A 25,932-nucleotide genomic window follows, 5' to 3' on the forward strand; every position below is an offset into this window, starting at 1 on the left:
CTATGCACGCAGAAACACCCGCAAACATGGGTCTAATTAGTGAACCTGTTTATAACGGGCGAAGCGGATGAAATCCGCTGAGGGGACAAAGCGATGCAGACAGAAGCACCCGCAAACACGAACCTAAAATTTTAATCTATCTCTACCGGGCGAAGCGGATATAATCCGCTGAGAGAACAACGATGCAGGCAGAAACACTCGCAAACACGAACCTAAAATTTGAATCAATCTGTACAGGGCGAGGTGGATAAAATCCGCTGAGAGGACAACGATGAAGGCAAAAACACTCGCAAACACAAACCTAAAATTTTAATCTATCTGTACCTTGTGAAGCGGATAAAATACGCTGAGAGGACATGGCAATGCAGGCAGAAACACCCGCAAATATGAATCTAAGTTTTGAATCCGTCTGTACCGGGCGAAGCGGATAAAATCTTCTGAGAGGACATAATGATGCAGGCAGAAACACCCGCAAACACGAGCGTAATTAATGCATCTGTTCGAAACAGGCGAAGCGAATAAATTCCGCTGAGAAGAGATAATGATGCAGGCAGAAGCACCCGCAAACACGGGCCTAATTAAAGAATCTGTTTATAGCGGAAGGTGCGGATAAAATCCGCGGAGTGGACATCACGATGCAGACAGAAACACCCGCAAACACGACTTAAAGTTTGAATCTATCGGTACCGGGCGAAGCAGATAACATCCGCTGAGAAAACAACAATGCAGGCAGAAACACCCGCAAACACGAGCCTAATTAATGAATCTGTTCGAAACAGGCGAAGCGGAAAAAATCCCCTGAGAGGAGATAACGATGAGGGCAGAAGCATCCGCAAACACGACCCTAATTAATGAATCTGTTTATAACGGAAGAAGCTGATAAAATCCGCTGAGTGGACATAACGATGCAGGCAGAAACACCCGCAAACACGAACCCAAGTTTTGAATCAATCTGTACCGGGCAAAACGGATAAATTCCCATCAATCATTAGCTTTGTCTTATCGTCATCATTTAATTCCAAATGCTCAAATTTTTTCATGGTTTTTGGCCACCGAGGATCGACTATACTCAATTTTGACACTTGGTAATCTTCCGTAAGGAAAACAAACTCTATTTACAAAGGCATCCCTAAAATTACTAGTAAAGGAATTAGACGATTACAGTCTCATTAACAAAAATTCTTGTAACAAGACATGGTAACAAAGTCACTTGAATTCAACCACCAAAAGTTAAACCATTGATTCATTAATTCTCACTTAAAATAATGTCAACAGGAGAAATCCTCCAAAGAACAACAAAACTAATTTTCAAAAAACTAAATCAACCGCAAACCCGAGCCTTATTATTGAATCCAATTGTAACGCGCGCAAACACGAACCTAAAAATTGAATCTATCTGTACGAGTCGAAGCGGATAAAATCCGCTGAGATGATATAACTATGCAGGCAGAAACACCCGCAAACATGGGCCTAATTACTGAACCTGTTTATAACGGGCAAAGCGGATAAAATCAGCTGAGTGGACAAAGCGATGCAAACAGAAACACTCGCAAACACGAACCTAAAATTTGAATCAATCTGTACCGGGCGAGGTGGATAAATTCCGCTGAGAGGAAAACGATGAAGGCAAAAACACTCGCAAACACGAGCCTAAAATTTGAATCTATCTGTACCGTGCGAAACGGATAAAATCCGCGGAGAGGACATAACGATGCAGGCAAAAACACCCGCAAACAAGAACCTAAGTTTTGAATCTATCTGTACCGGGCGAAGCGGATAAAATCCTCTGAGAGTACATAAAGATGCAGGCAGAAACACGCGCAAACACGAGCCTAATTAATGAATCTGTTCGAAACAGGCAAAGCGGATAAAATCCGCTGAGAGGAGATAACGATGCGGGCAGAAGCACGGTCCTAATTAATGAATCTGTTTATAAGGGAAGATGCGGATAAAATCCGCTGAGTGGACATCACGATGCAGACAGAAACATCTGCAAACACGACTTAAAGTTTGAATCTATCTGTGCCGGGCGAAGCAGATAACATCCGCTGAGAGAACAACTATGCAGGCAGAAACACTCGCAAACACGAGCCTAATTAATGAATCTGTTCGAAACAAGCGAAGCCGATAAAATCCGGTGAGAGGAGATAACGATGAGGGCAGAAGCACCGCAAACACGAGCCTAATTAATGAATCTGTTTATAACGGAAAAAGTGGATAAAATCCGCTGAGTGGACATAACGATGCAGGTGGAAACACCCGCAAACACGAACCTAAATTTTGAATCTATCTGTACCGGGGAAAGCGGATACATTTCCTTGAGAGGACATAACGATGCAGGCAGAAATACCCGCAAACACGAGCCTAATTAAGGAGTCTATTTTTAACGGGCGCAGTGGATAAAATCCGCTGCGTGAACATAACGATGCAGACAGAAACAACGCGAAAACAAACCTAAATTTTGAATCTATCTGTACCGGGCGAAGCGGATAAAATCCGTTGAGAGGACAAAGCGATGCAGACAGAAACACCCGCAAACACGAACCTAAAATTTGAATCTATCTGTACCGGGCGAAGCGGATAAAATCCGCTGAGAGGACAACGATGAAGGCAGAAACACTCGCAAACACGAATCTAAAATTTGAATCTATCTGTACCGTGTGAAGCGGATAAAATCCGCTGAGAGGACTTAACTATGCAGGCAGAAACACTCTAAAACACGAACCTAAAATTTGAATCATCCTGCACCGGGCGAGGTGGATAAAATCCGCTGAGAGGACAACGATGAAGGCAGAAACACTCGCAAACACGAACCTAAAATTTTAATCTCTCTGTACCGTGTGAAGCAGATAAAATCCACTGAGAGGACTTAACGATGCAGGCAGAAACACCCGAAAACACGAACCTAAGTTTTGAATTTATCTGTACTAGGCGAGGCGGATAAAATCCTCTGAGAGGACATAATGATGAAAGCAGAAACACCCGAAAACACGAGCCTAATTAATGAATCTGTTCGAAACAGGCGAAGCGGATAAAATCCGCTGAGAGGAGACAACGATGCGGGCAGAAGCACCCGCAATTACGAGCCTAATTATTGAATCTGTTTATAAAGGAAGAAGCGGATAAAATCCTCTGAGTGGACAAAACGATGCAGGCAGAAACAACCGCAAACAGGAGCCTAATTAATGAATCTGTTTTATAACGGGCGCAGTTTATCACTCTCTTCAATTCCGCCTTCCTTAAATTCTGAAGTCAGATTCTTCATTCGGACGCTCCTTTGGCTGTTTGTTTCACTTTGCATTTGCCTTTTTTTTCATTTGTGCACAACAGAAAGGGTCAGCTTTCCTTTTTCTGTACTGAGCTCTATCTATACCCGATCTGTTCGCAGACGAACAGGCGTCGTTGTAAGCCTCGAGCCACAGAAGAGGGGGGAAATGCGTTTTCGCAAAAACTTGAACATAGAAAAAATCTACTTTCAGCTTTTCGTTTGGGGAAGACAAACAAAAGCAAAAAATACCTTTTTTTAAATAAAATTGAAGCTAAGAAAATTTCTGTGACCACTCTTTGCAGTGATTATGGCTTAGGGTTTGAAAAATTAATCTGCAACTTTTATTGAGGGAAGAAATACTGAAAAAAAAATTTCTGAAAAACAGTACTTATAAAGACCTTAAAGAGCTTAGTTCATTTCGGTGATGCGGGTTTCCTCACCTCGCTATCTCTCGTTGGAAAAATTATTTCTCTCTCAAGCCCTGTTTCTCCCCAAAGTGGTGTTCTTAGGACTCATCTGGAGTTGAGGGTATAAGAATATTATCAATACCAACGTCTTCATAGAAACTAGGTAGCACTTCACTGGTCTCCTCTATCTCGTCCACAGAATCATCTAATTTTTGGAGCTCTTTCTAAAACTCAAATAACTCTATGAGATTATGATGGCATCCGGAAAATAACCTACATCAAAAGAAACCTCCAGATCTCAACAGCCATATAATTTTCAATTGCATATTTCAAAAACATATACAAAACCATGGGAAAAACCCAACATAATGGAAATGCTCATGAGTATTAACTTGTACAAAACCATAGAAAAATCAAATAATCACAATCGTTTTGAAAAGTTGTAGCTGGTTTTCCAATTCTTTATTGCAATCTTGTACTGTTTTCATATAGACTCGAAGAACTTCACTGAACATACGTTTGTCTTCGTTTATGACTTCCACAACCATTTCTAAACAGGGCAACATAATCGGAAAACAAACTCTATTTACAAAGTTATCCCTAAAATAACTAGTAAAGGAATTAGACCATTACATTGTCATTAACAATAATTCTTGTTACAAGACATGGTAACAAAGTCATTTGAGTTCAACCACTAAAACTCATTTAACTTAAACCAATGATTCATTAATTCTCACTTAATATAATGTCAACAGGAGAAATCTTCTAAAGAACAACCAAACAATTGTTTCAAAAAAATAAATCAACCACAAACTTGAGCCTTGTTATTGAATCCAATTGTAACGCGCGCAAACACGAACCTAAAAATTGAATCTATCTGTACCGGTCGAAGCGGATAAAATCCGCTGAGAGGATATAACTATGCAGGCAGAAACACCCGCAAGCATGGGCCTAATTACTGAACCTGTTTATAACGGGCAAAGCGGATCAAATCCGCTGAGTGGACAAAGCGATGCAGACAGAAACACTCGCAAACACGAACCTGAAATTTGAATCTATCTGTACCGGGCGAGATGGATAAAATCCGCTGAGAGGACAACGATGAAGGTAGAAACGCTCGCATACACGAACCTATAATTTGAATCTGTTCGAAACAGGCGAAGTGGATAAAATCCGCTGAGAGGAGATAACGATGAGGGCAGAAACACCCGCAAACACGAGCCCAATTAATGAATCTGTTTATAACGGAAGAAGCGGATAAAATCCGCTGCGTGGACATAACGATGAAGACAGAAACACCGCGAAAACAAACCTAAAATTTGAATCTATCTGTACGGGTGAAGCGGATAAAATCCATTGAGAGGACAAAGATGAAGGCAGAAACACACTCAAACACGAGCCTAATTAATGAATCTGTTCGAAACAGGCGAAGTGGATAAAATCCGCTGAGAGGAGATAACGATGAGGGCAGAAACACCCGCAAACACGAGCCCAATTATTGAATCTGTTTATAACGGAAGAAGTGGATAAAATCCGCTGAGTGGACATAACGATGTAGGCAGAAACAACCGCAAACACAAACCTAAGTTTTGAATCTATCTGTACCGGGCAAAGCGGATAAATTCCCTTGAGAGGACATAACGATGCAGGCAGAAACACCCGCAAACACGAGCATAATTAACGTATCTATTAATAACGGGCGCAGCGGATAAAATCCGCTGAGTGTACATAACGATGCCGACAGAAACACCGCAAAAACAAACCTAAAAATTGTACCGAGCGAATCTGTTGAGAGGACAACGATGCAGGCGGAAACACTCGCAAACACGAACCTAAAATTTAAATCAATCTGTATCGGGCGAGGTGGTTAAAATCCGCTGAGAGGACAACGATGATGGCAGAAACACTCGCAAACACGAACCTATAAATTGAATCTATCTGTACCGTGTGAAGCGGATAAAATCCGCTGAGAGGACTTAACGATGCAGACAAAAACATCCGCAGACACGAACCTAAGTTTTGAATCTATCTGTACCGGGCGAAGCGGATAAAATTTTCTGAGAGGACATAGTGATGCAGGCAGAAACACCCGCAAACATGAGCCTAATTAATGAATCTGTTCGAAACAAGCGAAGCGGATAAAATCCGCTGAGAGGAGATAACGATGCGGGCAGAAACACACGCAAACACGAACCTAAGTTTTGAATCTATCTGTACCGGGCGAAGCGGATAAAATTCTCTGAGAGGACATAATGATGCAGGCAGAAACACCCGCAAACACGAGCCTAATTAATGAATCTGTTCAAAACCGGCGAAGCAGGCAAAATCCGCTGAGAAGACATAATTAAGCAGGCAGAAACAACCGCAAACAGGAGCCTAATTAATGAATCTGCTTATAACGGGCGAAGCGGATAAATTCTGCTGCATGAAATTAACGAAGCCGAAAGAGCCACCGCAAACACGAACATAATATTTGAATATATCTGTACCGGGATATTCAAATATATCAGATATATTCAAACAGATATATTTGAATATATCTGTTTGAATATATCTGTATCGTATATGAAATCCGCTGAGAGGACAACGATGCAGGCAGAAACACCCGCAAACGAGAACCTAGAATTTGAATCAATCTGTAACGGGCGAGGTGGACAAAATCCGCTGACAGGACAACAATGAAAGCAGAAACATCCGCAAATACGAACCTAAAATGTGAATCAATCTGTACCGGGCGAGGTGGATAAAATCCACTGGGAGGACAACAATGAAGGCAGAAAGATCCGCAAACAGAACCTAAAATTTGGATCAATCTGTACCGGGCGGAGCAGATAACATCCGCTGAGAGAACAACAATGCAGCCAGACACACCCGCAAACACGAGCCTATTTAATGAATCTGTTTATAACGGAAGAAGCGGATAAAATCCGCTGAGAGGAGATAACGATGAGGGCAGAAGCACCCGCAAACACGAGCCTAATTAATAAATCTGTTTATAACGGAAGAAGCGGATAAAATCCGCTGAGTGGACATAACGATTCAGGCAGAAACACCCGCAAACACGATCCTAAGTTTTGAATCTATCTGTACCGGGCAAAGTGGATAAATTCCCTTGAGAGGACATAACGATGCAGGCAGAAACACCCGCAAACACGAGCCTAATTAATGTATCTATTTATAACGGGCGCAGTGGATAAAATCCGCTGCGTGTACATAACGATGCCGACAGAAACACCGCAAAACCAAACCTAAAATTTGAATCTATCTGTACCGAGCGAATCTGTTGAGAGGAAAGGATGCAGGCAGAAATACTCGCAAAGACAAACCTAAAATTTGAATCAATCTGCACCGTGTGAAGCGGATAAAATCCGCTGACAGGACTTAACGATGCAGGCAGAAACACCACAAACACGAACCTAAGTTTTGAATCTATCTGTACCGGGCGAAGCGGATAAAATCCGCTGGGAGGACAACATTGAAGGCAAAAAAATCCGCAAACACGAACCTAAAATTCGAATCAATCTGTACCGGGCGAAGCAGATAACATCCGCTGAGAGAACAACAATACCGGCAGAAACACCCGCAAACCCGAGCCTAATTAATGAATCTGTTCGAAACAGGCGAAGCGGATAAAATCCGCCGAGAGGAGATAACGAGGAGGGCAGAAACACTCGCAAAAACGAACCTAAAATTTGAATCAATCTGTATCGGGCGAGGTGGTTAAAATGCGCTGAGAGGACAACGATGAAGGCAGAAACACTCGCAAACACGAACCTAAGTTTTGAATCTATCTGTACCGGCCGAAGCGGATAAAATCCGCTGGGAGGACAACAATGAAGGCAGAAACATCCGCAAACACGAACCTAAAATTTGAATCTATCTGTACCAGGCAAAGCGGATAAATTCCCTTGAGAGGACATAACGATGCAGGCAGAAACACCCGCAAACACGAGCCTAATTATTTTATCTATTTATAACGGGCGCAGTGGATAAAATACGCTGCGTGTACATAACGATGCCGACAGAAACACCGCAAAAACAAACCTAAAAATTGAATCTATCTGTACCGAGCGAATCTGTTGAGAGGAAAGGATGCAGGCAGAAATACTCGCAAAGACAAACCTAAAATTTGAATCAATCTGCACCGTGTGAAGCGGATAAAATCCTCTGACAGGACTTAACGATGCAGGAAGAAACACCGCAAACACGAACCTAAGTTTTGAATCTATCTGTACCGGGCGAAGCGGATAAAATCCGCTGGGAGGACAACAATGAAGGCAAAAAAATCCGCAAACACGAACCTAAAATTCGAATCAATCTGTACCGGGCGAAGCAGATAACATCCGCTGAGAGAACAACAATACAGGCAGCAACACCCGCAAACACGAGCCTAATTAATGAATCTGTTCGAAACAGGCGAAGCGAATAAAATCCGCCGAGAGGAGATAACGATGAGGGCAGAAACACTCGCAAAAACGAACCTAAAATTTGAATCAATCTGTATCGGGCGAGGTGGTTAAAATGCGCTGAGAGGACAACGATGAAGGCAGAAACACTCGCAAACACGAACCTAAGTTTTGAATCTATCTGTACCGGCCGAAGCGGATAAAATCCGCTGGGAGGACAACAATGAAGGCAGAAACATCCACAAACACGAACCTAAAATTTGAATCAATCTGTACCGGGCGAAGCAGATAACATCCGCTGAGCGAACAACAATACAGGCGGAAACACCCGCAAGCACGAGCCTAATTAATAAATCTGGTCGAAACAGGCGAAGCGGATAGAATCCGCTGAGAGGAGATAACGATGAGGGCAGAAGCACCCGCAAACACGAGCCTAATTAATGAATCTGTTTATAAGGGAAGAAAGGATGAAATCCGCTGCGTGTACATAAAGATGCCGACAGAAGCACCGCAAAAACAAACCTAAAATTTGAATCTATCTATACCGAGCAAATCTGTTGAGAGGACAAATATGCAGGCAGAAACACTCGCAAACACGAACCTAAAATTTGAATCAATCTGTATCGGGCGAGGTGGTTAAAATCCGCTGAGAGGAAAACGATGAAGGCAGAAACACTCGCAAACACGAACCTATAATTTGAATCTATCTGTACCGTGTTAAGCGGGATAAAATCCGCTGAGAGGACTTAACGATGCAGGCAGAAACACCCGCAAACACGATCCTAAGTTTTGAATCTATCTGTACCGGTCAAAGCGGATAAATTCCCTTGAGAGGACATAACGATGCAGGCAGAAACACCCGCAAACACGAGCCTAATTAATGTATCTATTTATAACGGGCGCAGTGGACAAAATCCGCTGCGTGTACATAACGATGCCGACAGAAACACCGCAAAAACAAACCTAAAATTTGAATCTATCTGTACCGAGCGAATCTGTTGAGAGGAAAGGATGCAGGCAGAAATACTCGCAAAGACAAACCTAAAATTTGAATCAATCTGCACCGTTTGAAGCGGATAAAATCCGCTGACAGGACTTAACTATGCAGGCAGAAACACCGCAAACACGAACCTAAGTTTTGAATCTATCTGTACCGGGCGAAGCGGATAAAATCCGCTGGGAGGACAACATTGAAGGCAAAAAAATCCGCAAACACAAACCTAAAATTCGAATCAATCTGTACCGGGCGAAGCAGATAACATCCGCTGAGAGAACAACAATACAGGCAGAAACACCCGCAAACACGAGCCTAATTAATGAATCTGTTCGAAACAGGCGAAGCGGATAAAATCCGCCGAGAGGAGATAACGATGAGGGCAGAAACACTCGCAAACACGAATCTAAGTTTTGAATCTATCTGTACCGGGCAAAGCGGATAAAATCCACTGGGAGGACAACAATGAAGGCAGAAACATCTGCAAACACGAACCTAAAATTTGAATCAATCTATCTGTACTGGGCAAAGCGGATAAAATCCGCTGAGAGAACAACAATACAGGCAGAAACAACCGCAAGCACGAGCCTAATTAATGAATCTGGTCGAAATAGGCGAAGCAGATAAAATCCACTGAGAGGAGATAACGATGAGGGCAGAAGCACCCGCAAACACGAGCCTAATTAATGAATCTGTTTATAAGGGAAGAAGCGGATAAAATCCGCTGCGTGTACATAACGATGCCGACAGAGACACCGCAAAAACAAACCTAAAATTTGAATCTATCTATACCGAGCGAATCTGTTTAGAGGACAAAGATGCAGGCAGAAACACTCGCAAACACAAACCTAAAATTTGAATCAATCTGTATCGGGCGAGGTGGTTAAAATCCGCTGAGAGGAAAACGATGAAGGCAGAAACACTCACAAACACGAACCTATAGTTTGAATCTATCTGTACCGGGTGAAGCAGATAACATCCGCTGAGCGAACAACAATACAGGCGGAAACACCCGCAAGCACGAGCCTAATTAATGAATCTGGTCGAAACAGGCGAAGCGGATAGAATCCGCTGAGAGGAGATAACGATGAGGGCAGAAGCACCCGCAAACAGGAGCCTAATTAATGAATCTGTTTATAAGGGAAGAAGCGGATAAAATCCGCTGCGTGAAAATAACGATGCCGACAGAGACACCGCAAAAACAAATCTAAAATTTGAATCTATCTATACCGAGCAAATCTGTTGAGAGGACAAATATGCAGGCAGAAACACTCGCAAACACGAACCTAAAATTTGAATCAATCTGTAACGGGCGAGGTGGTTAAAATCCGCTGAGGAAAACGATGAAAGCAGAAACACTCGCAAACACGAACCTATAATTTGAATCTATTTGTACCGTGTTAAGCGGGATAAAATCCGCTGAGAGGACTTAACGATGCAGGCAGAAACACCCGCAAACACGAATCTAAGTTTTGAATCTATCTGTACCGGGCAAAGCTGATAAAATCCACTGGGACGACAACAATGAAGGCAGAAACATCTGCAAACACGAACCTAAAATTTGAATCAATCTATCTGTACTGGGCAAAGCGGATAAAATCCGCTGAGAGAACAACAATACAGGCAGAAACAACCGCAAGCACGAGCCTAATTAATGAATCTGGTCGAAATAGGCGAAGCAGATAAAATCCACTGAGGGGAGATAACGATGAGGGCAGAAGCACCCGCAAACAGGAGCCTAATTAATGAATCTGTTTATAAGGGAAGAAAGGATGAAATCCGCTGCGTGTACATAAAGATGCCGACAGAAGCACCGCAAAAACAAACCTAAAATTTGAATCTATCTATACCGAGCAAATCTGTTGAGAGGACAAATATGCAGGCAGAAACACTCGATTATGATGGCATCCGGAAAATAACCTACATCAAAAGAAACCTCCAGATCTCAACAGCCATATAATTTTCAATTGCATATTTCAAAAACATATACAAAACCATGGGAAAAACCCAACATAATGGAAATGCTCATGAGTATTAACTTGTACAAAACCATAGAAAAATCAAATAATCACAATCGTTTTGAAAAGTTGTAGCTGGTTTTCCAATTCTTTATTGCAATCTTGTACTGTTTTCATATAGACTCGAAGAACTTCACTGAACATACGTTTGTCTTCGTTTATGACTTCCACAACCATTTCTAAACAGGGCAACATAATCGGAAAACAAACTCTATTTACAAAGTTATCCCTAAAATAACTAGTAAAGGAATTAGACCATTACATTGTCATTAACAATAATTCTTGTTACAAGACATGGTAACAAAGTCATTTGAGTTCAACCACTAAAACTCATTTAACTTAAACCAATGATTCATTAATTCTCACTTAATATAATGTCAACAGGAGAAATCTTCTAAAGAACAACCAAACAATTGTTTCAAAAAAATAAATCAACCACAAACTTGAGCCTTGTTATTGAATCCAATTGTAACGCGCGCAAACACGAACCTAAAAATTGAATCTATCTGTACCGGTCGAAGCGGATAAAATCCGCTGAGAGGATATAACTATGCAGGCAGAAACACCCGCAAGCATGGGCCTAATTACTGAACCTGTTTATAACGGGCAAAGCGGATCAAATCCGCTGAGTGGACAAAGCGATGCAGACAGAAACACTCGCAAACACGAACCTGAAATTTGAATCTATCTGTACCGGGCGAGATGGATAAAATCCGCTGAGAGGACAACGATGAAGGTAGAAACGCTCGCATACACGAACCTATAATTTGAATCTGTTCGAAACAGGCGAAGTGGATAAAATCCGCTGAGAGGAGATAACGATGAGGGCAGAAACACCCGCAAACACGAGCCCAATTAATGAATCTGTTTATAACGGAAGAAGCGGATAAAATCCGCTGCGTGGACATAACGATGAAGACAGAAACACCGCGAAAACAAACCTAAAATTTGAATCTATCTGTACGGGTGAAGCGGATAAAATCCATTGAGAGGACAAAGATGAAGGCAGAAACACACTCAAACACGAGCCTAATTAATGAATCTGTTCGAAACAGGCGAAGTGGATAAAATCCGCTGAGAGGAGATAACGATGAGGGCAGAAACACCCGCAAACACGAGCCCAATTATTGAATCTGTTTATAACGGAAGAAGTGGATAAAATCCGCTGAGTGGACATAACGATGTAGGCAGAAACAACCGCAAACACAAACCTAAGTTTTGAATCTATCTGTACCGGGCAAAGCGGATAAATTCCCTTGAGAGGACATAACGATGCAGGCAGAAACACCCGCAAACACGAGCATAATTAACGTATCTATTAATAACGGGCGCAGCGGATAAAATCCGCTGAGTGGACATAACGATGCCGACAGAAACACCGCAAAAACAAACCTAAAAATTGTACCGAGCGAATCTGTTGAGAGGACAACGATGCAGGCGGAAACACTCGCAAACACGAACCTAAAATTTAAATCAATCTGTATCGGGCGAGGTGGTTAAAATCCGCTGAGAGGACAACGATGATGGCAGAAACACTCGCAAACACGAACCTATAATTTGAATCTATCTGTACCGTGTGAAGCGGATAAAATCCGCTGAGAGGACTTAACGATGCAGACAAAAACATCCGCAGACACGAACCTAAGTTTTGAATCTATCTGTACCGGGCGAAGCGGATAAAATTTTCTGAGAGGACATAGTGATGCAGGCAGAAACACCCGCAAACATGAGCCTAATTAATGAATCTGTTCGAAACAAGCGAAGCGGATAAAATCCGCTGAGAGGAGATAACGATGCGGGCAGAAACACACGCAAACACGAACCTAAGTTTTGAATCTATCTGTACCGGGCGATGCGGATAAAATTCTCTGAGAGGACATAATGATGCAGGCAGAAACACCCGCAAACACGAGCCTAATTAATGAATCTGTTCAAAACCGGCGAAGCAGGCAAAATCCGCTGAGAAGACATAATTAAGCAGGCAGAAACAACCGCAAACAGGAGCCTAATTAATGAATCTGCTTATAACGGGCGAAGCGGATAAATTCTGCTGCATGAAATTAACGAAGCCGACAGAGCCACCGCAAACACGAACATAATATTTGAATATATCTGTACCGGGATATTCAAATATATCAGATATATTCAAACAGATATATTTGAATATATCTGTTTGAATATATCTGTATCGTATATGAAATCCGCTGAGAGGACAACGATGCAGGCAGAAACACCCGCAAACGAGAACCTAGAATTTGAATCAATCTGTAACGGGCGAGGTGGACAAAATCCGCTGACAGGACAACAATGAAAGCAGAAACATCCGCAAATACGAACCTAAAATGTGAATCAATCTGTACCGGGCGAGGTGGATAAAATCCACTGGGAGGACAACAATGAAGGCAGAAAGATCCGCAAACAGAACCTAAAATTTGGATCAATCTGTACCGGGCGGAGCAGATAACATCCGCTGAGAGAACAACAATGCAGCCAGACACACCCGCAAACACGAGCCTATTTAATGAATCTGTTTATAACGGAAGAAGCGGATAAAATCCGCTGAGTGGACATAACGATTCAGGCAGAAACACCCGCAAACACGATCCTAAGTTTTGAATCTATCTGTACCGGGCAAAGTGGATAAATTCCCTTGAGAGGACATAACGATGCAGGCAGAAACACCCGCAAACACGAGCCTAATTAATGTATCTATTTATAACGGGCGCAGTGGATAAAATCCGCTGCGTGTACATAACGATGCCGACAGAAACACCGCAAAAACAAACCTAAAATTTGAATCTATCTGTACCGAGCGAATCTGTTGAGAGGAAAGGATGCAGGCAGAAATACTCGCAAAGACAAACCTAAAAATTGAATCAATCTGCACCGTGTGAAGCGGATAAAATCCGCTGACAGGACTTAACGATGCAGGCAGAAACACCACAAACACGAACCTAAGTTTTGAATCTATCTGTACCGGGCGACGCGGATAAAATCCGCTGGGAGGACAACATTGAAGGCAAAAAAATCCGCAAACACGAACCTAAAATTCGAATCAATCTGTACCGGGCGAAGCAGATAACATCCGCTGAGAGAACAACAATACCGGCAGAAACACCCGCAAACCCGAGCCTAATTAATGAATCTGTTCGAAACAGGCGAAGCGGATAAAATCCGCCGAGAGGAGATAACGAGGAGGGCAGAAACACTCGCAAAAACGAACCTAAAATTTGAATCAATCTGTATCGGGCGAGGTGGTTAAAATGCGCTGAGAGGACAACGATGAAGGCAGAAACACTCGCAAACACGAACCTAAGTTTTGAATCTATCTGTACCGGCCGAAGCGGATAAAATCCGCTGGGAGGACAACAATGAAGGCAGAAACATCCGCAAACACGAACCTAAAATTTGAATCTATCTGTACCAGGCAAAGCGGATAAATTCCCTTGAGAGGACATAGCGATGCAGGCAGAAACACCCGCAAACACGAGCCTAATTATTTTATCTATTTATAACGGGCGCAGTGGATAAAATCCGCTGCGTGTACATAACGATGCCGACAGAAACACCGCAAAAACAAACCTAAAATTTGAATCTATCTGTACCGAGCGAATCTGTTGAGAGGAAAGGATGCAGGCAGAAATACTCGCAAAGACAAACCTAAAATTTGAATCAATCTGCACCGTGTGAAGCGGATAAAATCCGCTGACAGGACTTAACGATGCAGGCAGAAACACCACAAACACGAACCTAAGTTTTGAATCTATCTGTACCGGGCGACGCGGATAAAATCCGCTGGGAGGACAACATTGAAGGCAAAAAAATCCGCAAACACGAACCTAAAATTCGAATCAATCTGTACCGGGCGAAGCAGATAACATCCGCTGAGAGAACAACAATACCGGCAGAAACACCCGCAAACCCGAGCCTAATTAATGAATCTGTTCGAAACAGGCGAAGCGGATAAAATCCGCCGAGAGGAGATAACGAGGAGGGCAGAAACACTCGCAAAAACGAACCTAAAATTTGAATCAATCTGTATCGGGCGAGGTGGTTAAAATGCGCTGAGAGGACAACGATGAAGGCAGAAACACTCGCAAACACGAACCTAAGTTTTGAATCTATCTGTACCGGCCGAAGCGGATAAAATCCGCTGGGAGGACAACAATGAAGGCAGAAACATCCGCAAACACGAACCTAAAATTTGAATCTATCTGTACCAGGCAAAGCGGATAAATTCCCTTGAGAGGACATAGCGATGCAGGCAGAAACACCCGCAAACACGAGCCTAATTATTTTATCTATTTATAACGGGCGCAGTGGATAAAATACGCTGCGTGTACATAACGATGCCGACAGAAACACCGCAAAAACAAACCTAAAAATTGAATCTATCTGTACCGAGCGAATCTGTTGAGAGGAAAGGATGCAGGCAGAAATACTCGCAAAGACAAACCTAAAATTTGAATCAATCTGCACCGTGTGAAGCTGATAAAATCCGCTGACAGGACTTAACGATGCAGGAAGAAACACCGCAAACACGAACCTAAGTTTTGAATCTATCTGTACCGGGCGAAGCGGATAAAATCCGCTGGGAGGACAACAATGAAGGCAAAAAAATCCGCAAACACGAACCTAAAATTCGAATCAATCTGTACCGGGCGAAGCAGATAACATCCGCTGAGAGAACAACAATACCGGCAGAAACACCCGCAAACCCGAGCCTAATTAATGAATCTGTTCGAAACAGGCGAAGCGGATAAAATCCGCCGAGAGGAGATAACGAGGAGGGCAGAAACACTCGCAAAAACGAACCTAAAATTTGAATCAATCTGTATCGGGCGAGGTGGTTAAAATGCGCTGAGAGGACAACGATGAAGGCAGAAACACTCGCAAACACGAACCTAAGTTTTGAATCTATCTGTACCGGCCGAAGCGGATAAAATCCGCTGGGAGGACAACAATGAAGGCAGAAACATCCGCAAACACGAACCTAAAATTTGAATCTATCTGTACCAGGCAAAGCGGATAAATTCCCTTGAGAGGACATAGCGATGCAGGCAGAAACACCCGCAAACACGAGCCTAATTATTTTATCTATTTATAACGGGCGCAGTGGATAAAATACGCTGCGTGTACATAACGATGCCGACAGAAACACCGCAAAAACAAACCTAAAAATTGAATCTATCTGTACCGAGCGAATCTGTTGAGAGGAAAGGATGCAGGCAGAAATACTCGCAAAGACAAACCTAAAATTTGAATCAATCTGCACCGTGTGAAGCTGATAAAATCCGCTGACAGGACTTAACGATGCAGGAAGAAACACCGCAAACACGAACCTAAGTTTTGAATCTATCTGTACCGGGCGAAGCGGATAAAATCCGCTGGGAGGACAACAATGAAGGCAAAAAAATCCGCAAACACGAACCTAAAATTCGAATCAATCTGTACCGGGCGAAGCAGATAACATCCGCTGAGAGAACAACAATACAGGCAGCAACACCCGCAAACACGAGCCTAATTAATGAATCTGTTCGAAACAGGCGAAGCGAATAAAATCCGCCGAGAGGAGATAACGATGAGGGCAGAAACACACGCAAAAACGAACCTAAAATTTGAATCAATCTGTATCGGGCGAGGTGGTTAAAATGCGCTGAGAGGACAACGATGAAGGCAGGAACACTCGCAAACACGAACCTAAGTTTTGAATCCATCTGTACCGGCCGAAGCGGATAAAATCCGCTGGGAGGACAACAATGAAGGCAGAAACATCCACAAACACGAACCTAAAATTTGAATCAATCTGTACCGGGCGAAGCAGATAACATCCGCTGAGCGAACAACAATACAGGCGGAAACACCCGCAAGCACGAGCCTAATTAATGAATCTGGTCGAAACAGGCGAAGCGGATAGAATCCGCTGAGAGGAGATAACGATGAGGGCAGAAGCACCCGCAAACACGAGCCTAATTAATGAATCTGTTTATAAGGGAAGAAAGGATGAAATCCGCTGCGTGTACATAAAGATGCCGACAGAAGCACCGCAAAAACAAACCTAAAATTTGAATCTATCTATACCGAGCAAATCTGTTGAGAGGACAAATATGCAGGCAGAAACACTCGCAAACACGAACCTAAAATTTGAATCAATCTGTATCGGGCGAGGTGGTTAAAATCCGCTGAGAGGAAAACGATGAAGGCAGAAACACTCGCAAACACGAACCTATAATTTGAATCTATCTGTACCGTGTTAAGCGGGATAAAATCCGCTGAGAGGATTTAACGATGCAGGCAGAAACACCCGCAAACACGATCCTAAGTTTTGAATCTATCTGTACCGGGCAAAGCGGATAAATTCCCTTGAGAGGACATAACGATGCAGGCAGAAACACCCGCAAACACGAGCCTAATTAATGTATCTATTTATAACGGGCGCAGTGGACAAAATCCGCTGCGTGTACATAACGATGCCGACAGAAACACCGCAAAAACAAACCTAAAATTTGAATCTATCTGTATCGGGCGAGGTGGTTAAAATCCGCTGAGAGGACAACGATGATGGCAGAAACACTCGCAAACACGAACCTATAATTTGAATCTATCTGTACCGTGTGAAGCGGATAAAATCCGCTGAGAGGACTTAACGATGCAGACAAAAACATCCGCAGACACGAACCTAAGTTTTGAATCTATCTGTACCGGGCGAAACGGATAAAATTTTCTGAGAGGACATAGTGATGCAGGCAGAAACACCCGCAAACATGAGCCTAATTAATGAATCTGTTCGAAACAAGCGAAGCGGATAAAATCCGCTGAGAGGAGATAACGATGCGCGCAGAAACACACGCAAACACGAACCTAAGTTTTGAATCTATCTGTACCGGGCGAAGCGGATAAAATTCTCTGAGAGGACATAATGATGCAGGCAGAAACACCCGCAAACACGAGCCTAATTAATGAATCTGTTCAAAACCGGCGAAGCAGGCAAAATCCGCTGAGAAGACATAATTAAGCAGGCAGAAACAACCGCAAACAGGAGCCTAATTAATGAATCTGCTTATAACGGGCGAAGCGGATAAATTCTGCTGCATGAAATTAACGAAGCCGACAGAGCCACCGCAAACACGAACATAATATTTGAATATATCTGTACCGGGATATTCAAATATATCAGATATATTCAAACAGATATATTTGAATATATCTGTTTGAATATATCTGTATCGTATATGAAATCCGCTGAGAGGACAACGATGCAGGCAGAAACACCCGCAAACGAGAACCTAGAATTTGAATCAATCTGTAACGGGCGAGGTGGACAAAATCCGCTGACAGGACAACAATGAAAGCAGAAACATCCGCAAATACGAACCTAAAATGTGAATCAATCTGTACCGGGCGAGGTGGATAAAATCCACTGGGAGGACAACAATGAAGGCAGAAAGATCCGCAAACAGAACCTAAAATTTGGATCAATCTGTACCGGGCGGAGCAGATAACATCCGCTGAGAGAACAACAATGCAGCCAGACACACCCGCAAACACGAGCCTATTTAATGAATCTGTTTATAACGGAAGAAGCGGATAAAATCCGCTGAGAGGAGATAACGATGAGGGCAGAAGCACCCGCAAACACGAGCCTAATTAATAAATCTGTTTATAACGGAAGAAGCGGATAAAATCCGCTGAGTGGACATAACGATTCAGGCAGAAACACCCGCAAACACGATCCTAAGTTTTGAATCTATCTGTACCGGGCAAAGTGGATAAATTCCCTTGAGAGGACATAACGATGCAGGCAGAAACACCCGCAAACACGAGCCTAATTAATGTATCTATTTATAACGGGCGCAGTGGATAAAATCCGCTGCGTGTACATAACGATGCCGACAGAAACACCGCAAAAACAAACCTAAAATTTGAATCTATCTGTACCGAGCGAATCTGTTGAGAGGAAAGGATGCAGGCAGAAATACTCGCAAAGACAAACCTAAAATTTGAATCAATCTGCACCGTGTGAAGCGGATAAAATCCGCTGACAGGACTTAACGATGCAGGCAGAAACACCACAAACACGAACCTAAGTTTTGAATCTATCTGTACCGGGCGAAGCGGATAAAATCCGCTGGGAGGACAACATTGAAGGCAAAAAAATCCGCAAACACGAACCTAAAATTCGAATCAATCTGTACCGGGCGAAGCAGATAACATCCGCTGAGAGAACAACAATACCGGCAGAAACACCCGCAAACCCGAGCCTAATTAATGAATCTGTTCGAAACAGGCGAAGCGGATAAAATCCGCCGAGAGGAGATAACGAGGAGGGCAGAAACACTCGCAAAAACGAACCTAAAATTTGAATCAATCTGTATCGGGCGAGGTGGTTAAAATGCGCTGAGAGGACAACGATGAAGGCAGAAACACTCGCAAACACGAACCTAAGTTTTGAATCTATCTGTACCGGCCGAAGCGGATAAAATCCGCTGGGAGGACAACAATGAAGGCAGAAACATCCGCAAACACGAACCTAAAATTTGAATCTATCTGTACCAGGCAAAGCGGATAAATTCCCTTGAGAGGACATAGCGATGCAGGCAGAAACACCCGCAAACACGAGCCTAATTATTTTATCTATTTATAACGGGCGCAGTGGATAAAATACGCTGCGTGTACATAACGATGCCGACAGAAACACCGCAAAAACAAACCTAAAATTTGAATCAATCTGCACCGTGTGAAGCGGATAAAATCCGCTGACAGGACTTAACGATGCAGGAAGAAACACCGCAAACACGAACCTAAGTTTTGAATCTATCTGTACCGGGCGAAGCGGATAAAATCCGCTGGGAGGACAACAATGAAGGCAAAAAAATCCGCAAACACGAACCTAAAATTCGAATCAATCTGTACCGGGCGAAGCAGATAACATCCGCTGAGAGAACAACAATACAGGCAGCAACACCCGCAAACACGAGCCTAATTAATGAATCTGTTCGAAACAGGCGAAACGAATAAAATCCGCCGAGAGGAGATAACGATGAGGGCAGAAACACACGCAAAAACGAACCTAAAATTTGAATCAATCTGTATCGGGCGAGGTGGTTAAAATGCGCTGAGAGGACAACGATGAAGGCAGAAACACTCGCAAACACGAACCTAAGTTTTGAATCTATCTGTACCGGCCGAAGCGGATAAAATCCGCTGGGAGGACAACAATGAAGGCAGAAACATCCACAAACACGAACCTAAAATTTGAATCAATCTGTACCGGGCGAAGCAGATAACATCCGCTGAGCGAACAACAATACAGGCGGAAACACCCGCAAGCACGAGCCTAATTAATGAATCTGGTCGAAACAGGCGAAGCGGATAGAATCCGCTGAGAGGAGATAACGATGAGGGCAGAAGCACCCGCAAACACGAGCCTAATTAATGAATCTGTTTATAAGGGAAGAAAGGATGAAATCCGCTGCGTGTACATAAAGATGCCGACAGAAGCACCGCAAAAACAAACCTAAAATTTGAATCTATCTATACCGAGCAAATCTGTTGAGAGGACAAATATGCAGGCAGAAACACTCGCAAACACGAACCTAAAATTTGAATCAATCTGTATCGGGCGAGGTGGTTAAAATCCGCTGAGAGGAAAACGATGAAGGCAGAAACACTCGCAAACACGAACCTATAATTTGAATCTATCTGTACCGTGTTAAGCGGGATAAAATCCGCTGAGAGGACTTAACGATGCAGGCAGAAACACCCGCAAACACGATCCTAAGTTTTGAATCTATCTGTACCGGGCAAAGCGGATAAATTCCCTTGAGAGGACATAACGATGCAGGCAGAAACACCCGCAAACACGAGCCTAATTAATGTATCTATTTATAACGGGCGCAGTGGACAAAATCCGCTGCGTGTACATAACGATGCCGACAGAAACACCGCAAAAACAAACCTAAAATTTGAATCTATCTGTACCGAGCGAATCTGTTGAGAGGAAAGGATGCAGGCAGAAATACTCGCAAAGACAAACCTAAAATTTGAATCAATCTGCACCGTGTGAAGCGGATAAAATCCGCTGACAGGACTTAACGATGCAGGCAGAAACACCGCAAACACGAACCTAAGTTTTGAATCTATCTGTACCGGGCGAAGCGGATAAAATCCGCTGGGAGGACAACATTGAAGGCAAAAAAATCCGCAAACACAAACCTAAAATTCGAATCAATCTGTACCGGGCGAAGCAGATAACATCCGCTGAGAGAACAACAATACAGGCAGAAACACCCGCAAACACGAGCCTAATTAATGAATCTGTTCGAAACAGGCGAAGCGGATAAAATCCGCTGAGTGGACATAACGATTCAGGCAGAAACACCCGCAAACACGATCCTAAGTTTTGAATCTATCTGTACCGGGCAAAGTGGATAAATTCCCTTGAGAGGACATAACGATGCAGGCAGAAACACCCGCAAACACGAGCCTAATTAATGTATCTATTTATAACGGGCGCAGTGGACAAAATCCGCTGCGTGTACATAACGATGCCGACAGAAACACCGCAAAAACAAACCTAAAATTTGAATCTATCTATACCGAGCGAATCTGTTTAGAGGACAAAGATGCAGGCAGAAACACTCGCAAACACAAACCTAAAATTTGAATCAATCTGTATCGGGCGAGGTGGTTAAAATCCGCTGAGAGGAAAACGATGAAGGCAGAAACACTCACAAACACGAACCTATAGTTTGAATCTATCTGTACCGGGTGAAGCAGATAACATCCGCTGAGCGAACAACAATACAGGCGGAAACACCCGCAAGCACGAGCCTAATTAATGAATCTGGTCGAAACAGGCGAAGCGGATAGAATCCGCTGAGAGGAGATAACGATGAGGGCAGAAGCACCCGCAAACAGGAGCCTAATTAATGAATCTGTTTATAAGGGAAGAAGCGGATAAAATCCGCTGCGTGAAAATAACGATGCCGACAGAGACACCGCAAAAACAAATCTAAAATTTGAATCTATCTATACCGAGCAAATCTGTTGAGAGGACAAATATGCAGGCAGAAACACTCGCAAACACGAACCTAAAATTTGAATCAATCTGTAACGGGCGAGGTGGTTAAAATCCGCTGAGAGGAAAACGATGAAAGCAGAAACACTCGCAAACACGAACCTATAATTTGAATCTATTTGTACCGTGTTAAGCGGGATAAAATCCGCTGAGAGGACTTAACGATGCAGGCAGAAACACCCGCAAACACGAATCATCTAAGTTCTGAATCTATCTGTACCGGGCAAAGCTGATAAAATCCACTGGGACGACAACAATGAAGGCAGAAACATCTGCAAACACGAACCTAAAATTTGAATCAATCTATCTGTACTGGGCAAAGCGGATAAAATCCGCTGAGAGAACAACAATACAGGCAGAAACAACCGCAAGCACGAGCCTAATTAATGAATCTGGTCGAAATAGGCGAAGCAGATAAAATCCACTGAGGGGAGATAACAATGATGGCAGAAGCACCCGCAAACAGGAGCCTAATTAATGAATCTGTTTATAAGTGAAGAAGCGGATAAAATCCGCTGCGTGAAAATAACGATGCCGACAGAGACACCGCAAAAACAAATCTAAAATTTGAATCTATCTATACCGAGCAAATCTGTTGAGAGGACAAATATGCAGGCAGAAACACTCGCAAACACGAACCTAAAATTTGAATCAATCTGTAACGGGCGAGGTGGTTAAAATCCGCTGAGAGGAAAACGATGAAAGCAGAAACACTCGCAAACACGAACCTATAATTTGAATCTATTTGTACCGTGTTAAGCGGGATAAAATCCGCTGAGAGGACTTAACGATGCAGGCAGAAACACCCGCAAACACGAATCTAAGTTTTGAATCTATCTGTACCGGGCAAAGCTGATAAAATCCACTGGGACGACAACAATGAAGGCAGAAACATCTGCAAACACGAACCTAAAATTTGAATCAATCTATCTGTACTGGGCAAAGCGGATAAAATCCGCTGAGAGAACAACAATACAGGCAGAAACAACCGCAAGCACGAGCCTAATTAATGAATCTGGTCGAAATAGGCGAAGCAGATAAAATCCACTGAGGGGAGATAACGATGAGGGCAGAAGCACCCGCAAACACGAGCCTAATTAATGAATCTGTTTATAAGGGAAGAAGCGGATAAAATCCGCTGCGTGTACATAACGATGCCGACAGAGACACCGCAAAAACAAACCTAAAATTTGAATCTATCTATACCGAGCAAATCTGTTGAGAGGACAAATATGCAGGCAGAAACACTCGCAAACACGAACCTAAAATTTGAATTAATCTGTAACGGGCGAGGTGGTTAAAATCCGCTGAGAGGACTTAACGATGAAGGCAGAAACACTCGCAAACTCGAACCTAAGTTTTGAATCTATCTGTACCGGCCGAAGCGGATAAAATCCGCTGGGAGGACAACAATGAAGGCAGAAACATCCGCAAACACGAACCTAAATTTTGAATCAATCTGTACCGGGCGAAACAGATAACATTCGCTGAGCGAACAACAATACAGGCGGAAACAACCGCAAGCACGAGCCTAATTAATGAATCTGGTCGAAATAGGCGAAGCGGATGAAATCCACTGAGAGGAGATAACGATGAGGGCAGAAGCACCCGCAAACACGAGCCTTATTAATGAATCTGTTTATAAGGGAAAAAGCGGATAAAATCCGCTGCGTGTACATAACGATGCCGACAGGGACACCGCAAAAACAAACCTAAAATTTGAATCTATCTATACCGAGCGAATCTGTTGAGAGGACAGAGATGCAGGCAGAAACACTCGCAAACACGAACCTAAAATTTGAATCAATCTGTATCGGGCGAGGTGGTTAAAACCCGCTGAGAGGAAAACGGTGAAGGCAGAAACACTCACAAACACGAACCTATAATTTGAATCTATCTGTACCGGGTGAAGCAGATAACATCCGCTGAGCGAACAACAATACAGGCAGAAACACCCGCAAACACGAGCCTAATTAATGAATCTGTTCGAAACAGGCGAAGCGGATAAAATCCGCCGAGAGGAGATAACGATGAGGGCAGAAACACTCGCAAAAACGAACCTAAAATTTGAATCAATCTGTATCGGGCGAGGTGGTTAAAATGCGCTGAGAGGACAACGATGAAGGCAGAAACATCCGCAAACACGAACCTAAAATTTGAATCAATCTGTACCGGGCGAAGCAGATAACATCCGCTGAGCGAACAACAATACAGGCGGAAACACCCGCAAGCACGAGCCTAATTAATGAATCTGGTCGAAACAGGCGAAGCGGATAGAATCCGCTGAGAGGAGATAACGATGAGGGCAGAAGCACCCGCAAACACGAGCCTAATTAATGAATCTGTTTATAAGGGAAGAAGCGGATAAAATCCGCTGCGTGTACATAACGATGCCGACAGAGACACCGCAAAAACAAACCTAAAATTTGAATCTATCTATACCGAGCAAATCTGTTGAGAGGACAAATATGCAGGCAGAAACACTCGCAAACACGAACCTAAAATTTGAATTAATCTGTAACGGGCGAGGTGGTTAAAATCCGCTGAGAGGAAAACGATGAAGGCAGAAACACTCGCAAACACGAACCTATAATTTGAATCTATCTGTACCGTGTTAAGCGGGATAAAATCCGCTGAGAGGACTTAACGATGCAGGCAGAAACACCCGCAAACACGAATCTAAGTTTTGAATCTATCTGTACCGGGCAAAGCGGATAAAATCCGCTGGGAGGACAACAATGAAGGCAGAAACAACCGCAAGCACGAGCCTAATTAATGAATCTGTTTATAAGGGAAGAAGCGGATAAAATCCGCTGCGTGTACATAACGATGCCGACAGGGACACCGCAAAAACAAACCTAAAATTTGAATCTATCTATACCGAGCGAATCTGTTGAGAGGACAGAGATGCAGGCAGAAACACTCGCAAACACGAACCTAAAATTTGAATCAATCTGTATCGGGCGAGGTGGTTAAAACCCGCTGAGAGGAAAACGGTGAAGGCAGAAACACTCACAAACACGAACCTATAATTTGAATCTATCTGTACCGGGTGAAGCAGATAACATCCGCTGAGCGAACAACAATACAGGCAGAAACACCCGCAAACACGAGCCTAATTAATGAATCTGTTCGAAACAGGCGAAGCGGATAAAATCCGCCGAGAGGAGATAACGATGAGGGCAGAAACACTCGCAAAAACGAACCTAAAATTTGAATCAATCTGTATCGGGCGAGGTGGTTAAAATGCGCTGAGAGGACAACGATGAAGGCAGAAACATCCGCAAACACGAACCTAAAATTTGAATCAATCTGTACCGGGCGAAGCAGATAACATCCGCTGAGCGAACAACAATACAGGCGGAAACACCCGCAAGCACGAGCCTAATTAATGAATCTGGTCGAAACAGGCGAAGCGCATAGAATCCGCTGAGAGGAGATAACGATGAGGGCAGAAGCACCCGCAAACACGAGCCTAATTAATGAATCTGTTTATAAGGGAAGAAGCGGATAAAATCCGCTGCGTGTACATAACGATGCCGACAGAGACACCGCAAAAACAAACCTAAAATTTGAATCTATCTATACCGAGCAAATCTGTTGAGAGGACAAATATGCAGGCAGAAACACTCGCAAACACGAACCTAAAATTTGAATTAATCTGTAACGGGCGAGGTGGTTAAAATCCGCTGAGAGGAAAACGATGAAGGCAGAAACACTCGCAAACACGAACCTATAATTTGAATCTATCTGTACCGT

Source organism: Convolutriloba macropyga, chromosome 2 (genome assembly GCF_964194025.1).
Source record: "Convolutriloba macropyga chromosome 2, txConMacr16.3, whole genome shotgun sequence".
NCBI classification, from domain to species: Eukaryota; Metazoa; Xenacoelomorpha; order Acoela; family Convolutidae; genus Convolutriloba; species Convolutriloba macropyga.